The sequence below is a fragment of the Clarias gariepinus genome, chromosome 14 (assembly GCF_024256425.1).
Source record: "Clarias gariepinus isolate MV-2021 ecotype Netherlands chromosome 14, CGAR_prim_01v2, whole genome shotgun sequence".
NCBI classification, from domain to species: domain Eukaryota; kingdom Metazoa; phylum Chordata; class Actinopteri; order Siluriformes; family Clariidae; genus Clarias; species Clarias gariepinus.
Genome location: NC_071113.1, coordinates 3,675,805 through 3,683,750, shown reverse-complemented (window position 1 = coordinate 3,683,750; position 7,946 = coordinate 3,675,805).

Here is a 7,946-nt window from a genome sequence, read left to right as displayed (position 1 = left end):
GGGAAGAGTAGTGACAAATTCGTTACTTTCGTTACTAGACATGGTCTATTTTGTCCGCAAGTGAAATACACCAATACGTTAATAATTTACACCACGATAACATTAGTGCAGAAGGATCTGAAGAAACGTGAGACGTTTACAGTATATTCGAACCGTAGACAGTGTTTATTTTGCAGAACATTACAAAACAGCCATGTCAAATAAAACAGTGCATCTATAATAAGCCACATTGGTTTCGAGTTAAAGTAAAATTAACGAAAGCTTGAGAAGCCCCGTGAACTTGACCCTAACAATAATAGTCGATTGTTTTTATATTTATGTTTTTTTTAAATATATATTTTTAAATGTTCAAATAAACGTTTGAGTATATAATTTGTCGTGTCATCTGCAGCTGATTTTGTGATTGAGACCCATGGGTTACATTGAAATAATTTTTATTAGTAGTAGTAAGCCAGGCTTTAGTAACCTTGGATATATCACAATATAAGCTCTCTCTCGCACATGCGCTCCCTCTCACTCACTCTCTCTCACACACAAACACACACAAACAAATAACACATGAAATCGCGTAAAACCAAATAAAACTATGGCAAAAATATATAAGCAGTAAAAAATACAGTAGTATCCTGTAGGTGATCCCTATCCTGATAACAGGCACTAACCCACTGGACCTGTTTAGTTCTGTTAGTATTGTGTTCAGGTGTGAATGTTTATGGGGATTTAATCTGTCTCTGCTGCCGCATCTATTCACCGTAGTGATAAGTGATTAATGCCCCATCAAATCTTTGATGGGGAAACATTATGCTGGTTAAATGACTAAAAACATACTGATCCGTATGGACAGATATTTGTTTCAGATATTATGCGCCATTAATCGATTTGTTATGCCAATTTTTGACTATCAGCAAGAAAAAACATCAGCGAAAACATCAAAATATAACGAAAACAAACCTAAGCAGAAGTTACATCTTAAGCTTTACTTTGCAGCAAAATATTATCTACCATATATTAAACGGAAATAGATAAAATACACCGTAATGTAAAACCCTGTACATACTGTAGCCCGCACTTGTATTCCGTACCTACAACGACCGGTATAAATAAATTACAAATGTTACCGTGTCTTTAAGTATTATTAAGGATGTCGTGAAAAATATTGCAATAAGTAGTTTTATTATTGAATTAATTAAAAATAGCATAAGCATCATGGGTTGTGTATTGAGTGATTTAAATCTGTTTTATTAATCGTTTTTTCCCCTCTTTTTTACCACATCATCTATTTATGAAACTATGTTGACGTAAGTTATGGTATATATATTGAATATATTATATGGCTGCTTTTACACTGCAGTTAACTGAAGCAGTCAATGCTCCATCTGGCGGGATTATACAGCATTACAACCATCTTTTTAGAAAGCGCATGGGAGCGTTTATGGGGCAGAGCAGAGTTAACTGCATCATCGCGAAAAGTTTCTTCACATTAAACATCTTTATACTTTTTGGCTTCGCTTTTTTCTGCGCTTTTTGGAGAACACGCGAGTTTCTTCGTCTAAAAACAACAAACAAAATTCAGCTCCAAATAACTAAACTCCGACTCAGGTACGATATAATGTCTAATATTCAGCTTGTTCAGTGTGTAGAGTGCAGGATGTTTTGACATTCTTCCTCCGTCGTTAGTGGTAATTTTATTTGTGATAGGTGTGTGTTAGTGAGCACTCTGATGAAGAAGATATCAGTGTTAGGGGAGCGAATCCAGATTTTAGAGAGGGTTAGAGAGTGTGAGAGCAGCGTTATTCCCGTAGCGGACAGTCTGGTTGCCACAGGCGGAGATAACCAGCCCCCGACTCCGGCATCTCATCTCCCGCCAACTCTCACATCACAGAACAACCTTAATGATCCAAACCAATCTGGATTCAAAGTGGCACATTCCACAGAGACTCCCTTCTGTCAGTCACTGAGAAGCTCCATGCTGCTAGATCTGCTAAACTGTCATCTGTCCTTATCCTCCTGGACCTGTCAGCTGCATTTGACACGGTAAAGCACAAGATTCTATTATCTATTCTTACAAGCCTTGAAATTTGTGGAACAGCGTGGCAATGGTTTGCTTCTTACCTAAAAGATAGGTCATATGAGGTAACATGTAGGGGATCTACATCTGCCCCACGTAGACTCTCTACTGGTGTCCCGCAGGGCTCAGTACTTGGCCCTCTTCTGTTCTCCCTCTATACCCGGTCTCTTGGTAAGGTCATAGCAAGAAAAAAATGGCATGGATTTTCATACCACTGTTATGCAGACGACACCCAACTTGTCCTCTCCTTTCCTCCCTCTGACACTCAGGTTTCCACCCGGATCTCAGCATGTCTGGCAGACATCTCATTCTGGATGGCTGCTCATCAGCTGAAGCTCAATCTCGGTAAAACCCAACTGTTGTTTATCCCTTGTGACTCATCCCCAGGTCAAGACCTTGTGATATCCCTGGACAACAACCAAATCACTCCTTCAGCCACCACCCACAATCTTGGGGTAACCGTGGACAATCATTTGTCATTTTCCCTTCCCCACACATCGCTAACCTTACTCGCTCTTGTCGATTTCTTTTTTACAATATCAGAAGCATTCACCCATTTCTTTCTTCACAGGCTACTCAGGTGCTTGTTCAGTCCCTTGTTATTTCAAGACTGGACTACTGCAACTTACTCCTGGCAGGCCTGCCTCTGTCCACGATTTGTCCTCTGCAACTGATCCAGAATGCAGCAGCACGTCTTGTTTTTAACCTTCTCGTTTTTAAGTTCTCCCACACCATTCCCACCCGCTCCCTGCACTGGCTTCCTGTACTGGCTTCCTGTAGCTGCCCGCATCAAATTGAAAACACTGATGCTTGCCTACAAAGCTAAAAATGGCCCAGCACCCACTAACCTCTCTGCGCTAATTACACCACGCACTGCACCACGTTCCCTCCGATCCTCCAGCACTGCTCGCCTCATTCCACCATCTCTCAGGGATCGAGGGCGGCATTCATCCAGGCTCTTTTCTGTTCTAGCACCTAGGTGGTGGAATAAACTTCCTCTAGATGTTCGTACATCAGAGACTTTGACTATCTTTAAATGACGACTCAAGACGCATCTGTTTCTCCAGTACTTGGACTAACCCACCCCCCCCCCCCAAAAAAAAAAAGAAAAAAAACCTCTTCCCAGTTGTGTTGGACTAATGGCATTTAGTTATTAACCTAGTTAACCCAGTGTAAGTATGTATCCAATAATGTAAACATTAAAGCACTTTTTGTAAGTCGCTCTAGATAAAAGCGTCTGCCAAATGCCTAAATGTAAATGTAAATGTATCCCGGGAGCCAGAGCACCGGACATAGCAGGTAATCTTAGGGCTCTAGGACAGCACAGGTTCTCCAAGATAGTGGTACATGCTGGAGCTAATGATATATGCCTTCGTCAGTCAGAGGTTAGTAAGAAGAACTTTATAGAGGTGTTTAAATTAGCGAAGGCGATGTCTGATGGAGTAGTATGATCTGGGCCCATCACAATGAGATGTGGCGACATAGCTTACAGCAGGTTATGGTCGCTGAACCGCTGGATGTCCAGGTGGTGCTCTGAAAACAACGTGGGCTTCATAGATAATTGGAAGACCTTTGAGGGCAAAACTGGCCTGTTAGGGCGGGACGGTGTCCATCCCACTCAGAAAGGTGCTGCTCTCATTTCCTGTAGTATAGCTCATAGTCTCAAAAAAGGCCTAGTTAATCGGTGATAATCCAGAGCCCAGGCCAGGGAGCAGACAGACAGGCTAAACCAACCGTCTGCTAGCTGCATAGAGTTGTCACTCAGGGTTCATCATAGTGAGACTGTGTCTGTTCCCCGAGCTAAAAACTAATTTAGAAAGACTCAGAAAGTCTGTTTTATTAATTTCATTAACATAAAGACCACAAACTCAGATCATACTGAATGCGCAGCCGGCACCTCTGATCTGAAGCTAGGACTGTTAAATATTAGATCTCTCGCATCCAAAGCAGTCAATGAAATTATCACAGATCAGGAGTTTGATATTCTCTGTTTAATATAAACCTGAATTAAACTGGACGAGTATGTAGCTCTAAATTAAGCTAGTCCTTCTGGATACAGCTACATACACCAGCCTCGGTTAACTGGTAGAGGAGGAGGCATTGCAGTTATTCACAACGATAATTTGACTATTGTACAAAAACAGGAACACAAATTGAATTCATTTGAAATTCTTAATAGTAACATAAGTGTATTTAACTATATTAAGTCAGCTTAGTCGATTCCGCTAAATTGTCATTTACAGACCTCGAGGGCCGTACTCTGAATTTCTTAGTGAATTTGCAGATTTCCTCTCAAACCTAGTCGTTTCTGTAGACAAGCTGTTAATTGCTGGAGATTTTAATATTCATTTTGAGAATCCAGAAGACCCTCTGAGAACAGCATTTATGTCCATACTGGACTCGGTAGGAGTAAATCAGTGTGTAGTAGGACCCACTCATAAAGCAGGTCACACTTTAGATTTAATAATATTATTCGGATTAAGTATAAGAAATTTATTTACAATTCCACTATCTGAAGTTATCTCAGATCACTATCTTGTCTCAATTTAAGTGTGTCACAGTATTAATGTATGCACAGCGCCACGCTACCATATGAAACATACATTCACATCAAGTACCAAACAGAGTTTTACAGTATCAGCAATCTCATAGAGTTCCCAACTTTGACTAGATCACCGTCTGACTCCATTGAACTTGATCAGGCGATTGAATATTTAGAGTCGACATTTCGCTATAACTTAGATAATGTAGCTCCAGTTAAAAGAAAATTATTAGAGATAAGAAACTTGCTCCCTGGTATAACGATCACACGCGCTCTTTAAAACAGACCGCTCGGAAATGATAACATTAATGGCGTCAAACTAAATTGTTAGTATTTCAAATAGCATGGAGGAAGAGCATCCTGAACTATAGAAAAGCTCTTAGTGTAGATAGATCAACATATCTCTCCACTTGTTGAAAATAACAAAAATAATCCTAGATTTTCATTTAATGCTGTAGCCAAATTAACCAGAAATAAGACCACTGCAGAAATCTCCACAACAACATCATGCAATAGTGAGGACTTCATGAACTTTTTAAATAATAAAATTGTAAATAATAGGCATAAAATTGAGGCTTTGAAACTGAACAACGTAACTGATGCAGATGTTAATCTAGCCATGTCAGATCAGAACCTGGAATACTTTACTCCCCTTGAAGAAAATAAACTAATTTCACTTATCTCTTCTGCAAATTTATCAACCTGTATATTAGATCCTGTACCGACACATTTTCTTAAACAGATAGTACCAGAAATAACAGAACCCCTGTTAAGAATAATTAATTCTTCACTTAGCATTGGTTATGTTCCAAAATCTTTTAAATTAGCAGTTATCAAACCAATAATTAAGAAACCTGACCTTGACCCCTGTCAGCTGTCCAATTACAGGCCAATATCAAACCTCCCCTTTATCTCTAAGATTCTGGAAAAAATTGTAGCGGAGCAGCTATACTTATATCTACATAGAAATGGCATACATAAACTGTATCAGTCAGGATTTAGGCCTCATCACAGCACAGAGACAGCACCTATTGGCCTCTGATCAGGGTTGTGTAACTATGCTTGTATTACTCGACCTCAGTGCAGCTTTTGACACCATTGATCACACTATTCTTCTTTACAGATTAGAAAATGTAGTAGGAATTAAGGGTACAGCCCTCTCCTGGCTTAGATCCTATCTGACTGATTGTTATCGGTATGTATACTTAAATGTTGATTATTCTGCATGTTCTCTAGTGGAGTTTGGCATTCCGCAGGGTTCAGTTTTAGGTCCACTGCTTTTTTCCCTTCACAGGCTTCCTCTGGGCAACATAATCCGTAAGCATGGTATTAGTTTTCATTGTTATGCTGACGACACACAGTTATATGTCTCAGCAAAACCTGATGAGAAAAAACAGCTTACTAAAGTTGAGCAATGTGTGCAGGACATAAGAAATTGGATGCTAATTAACTTCCTTCTGCTTAATCCGGATAAGACAGAAGTTCTAGTCATAGGACCGCATACAGTTAGGAGTAAAATTTTAGATCACACTATAACTTTAGAGGGCCTTTCTGTTTCATCAAGTGCAACAGTAAAAGACCTTGTTGTGATTATAGATTCCAGCCTTTCATTTGAAGCTCATGTAGATAATATTACCAGGATAGCATTCTTTTACCTCAGAAATATTGCCAATATAAGAAATATATTGTCGCTAAACGATGCAGAAAAACTAGTTCATGCTTTTATCACATTTAGGTTGGACTATTGTAATGCCTTACTGTCTGGTTGTTCAGCTAGGTGCATAAATAAGCTTCAGCTAGTCCAGAATGCAGCAGCGAGAGTCCTCACTAGAACCAGAAGATATGAGCACATCACCCCTACAAATACTACACTTGACATATAAAGCATTAAATGGTCTCGCGCCGCAGTACCTGAGGGAACTGCTAGTGTCTTACGAACTGCCACGCCTACTTCGATCAAAAGATGCAGGCTGCCTGTATTATGAAAAATACAGCTGGGGACAGAGCTTTTTCTTACAAAACCACAAAATTATGGAATAGTCTTCCAAATAGTGTTCGGGACTCAAACACAGTCTCAGTGTTTAAGTCCAGGCTAAAAACCTATTTATTTAGCCAAGCATTTTATAAATAGATTTGCCTTAGGTAAAGGAGCAGATCTAAGGGAATCATGGACGTAGAGTATTATGGTGAACTGGTATGTTTAGATGCTGTCTTCCTTACTCTCATTGATCACTCAGGTTTGCTGACGGTGAGGTGATTGTTTGCTTTACATCTCAGGAAGGCCTCATGTTTGTGTTTCCTTCTGGCTCTCCCTTTTACTTATGCTGTCATAGTTAGTCTCTGCTTGCACTCTACAGTTAATATACATTCACATTATACATTGTGTGACTGTGACCATACCTAACTGCCATCTCTCCTCTTCTTCTCTTTCTCCCCCTCTTTCTCTTTCCTCTCTCCCCCTCTCTCCCCCTGTCTCCCCCTTTCACTCTTTCTCTTTCTCTGTCGAGCTACACATGTCGTTCCTGAGCTGCCAGTGACCCAGACTCCCTCTGCCCTCCGGACCTGTCTGACCCATCCTGGTGCCCCGCTTCTGGTTGGAGATCTCGTCACATGGATGCCCCGTGTGTCTCTTTGGGATGCGTCTGGTGTCTGGGGATAATTCTCTTTACCTAGAAGATGGTTCTGGCCTCGACTGGTGGCAACTGTTTCCCTGGGGACTTGACAGTTCAATAGTTCAGGACTGGACCTTGCTACAAGTCTACCTGAGTCTTCAATTAACATCAGCTATTATAGCTGACCTGCCTGCCACCTAACACACTGTATAAATGCAGATCATTTACTGCTTTCTGTTTCACCCAAATGAGGATGGGTTCCCTGTTCAGTCTGGTTCCTCTCAAGGTTTCTTCCTATTACCATCTCAGGGAGTTTTTCCTTGCCACTGTCGCCCTCGACTTGCTCACCAGGGACAAACTGATTCATACACATACACATTTCATACAAACTTAACTAATTCTTTTGATTGTGTAAAGCTACTTTGCGGCAATGACAATTGCTAAAAGCCCATATACAAATAAAATTGAATTGAATTGAATTGAATCGCGGGGGATCACATTCCGTGCATGGATTGAGCATGGTCCTGTCATGTTCCTGTCATGCTCCAGGCGGCTGTTTGATGTGGCTTCCACTGTATATCATACTTAAGCAGGAAAGAAAACGCTTTCCGTGGCATCTCAATTCTAAGAATTGAAGTAAGCTAGGATGACATTGCGATGACGAAGCGCTAGCTGCTAAGACTGAGCCAGAATCGGCCAGTCTTCTGTGCAATTCAGGATACGG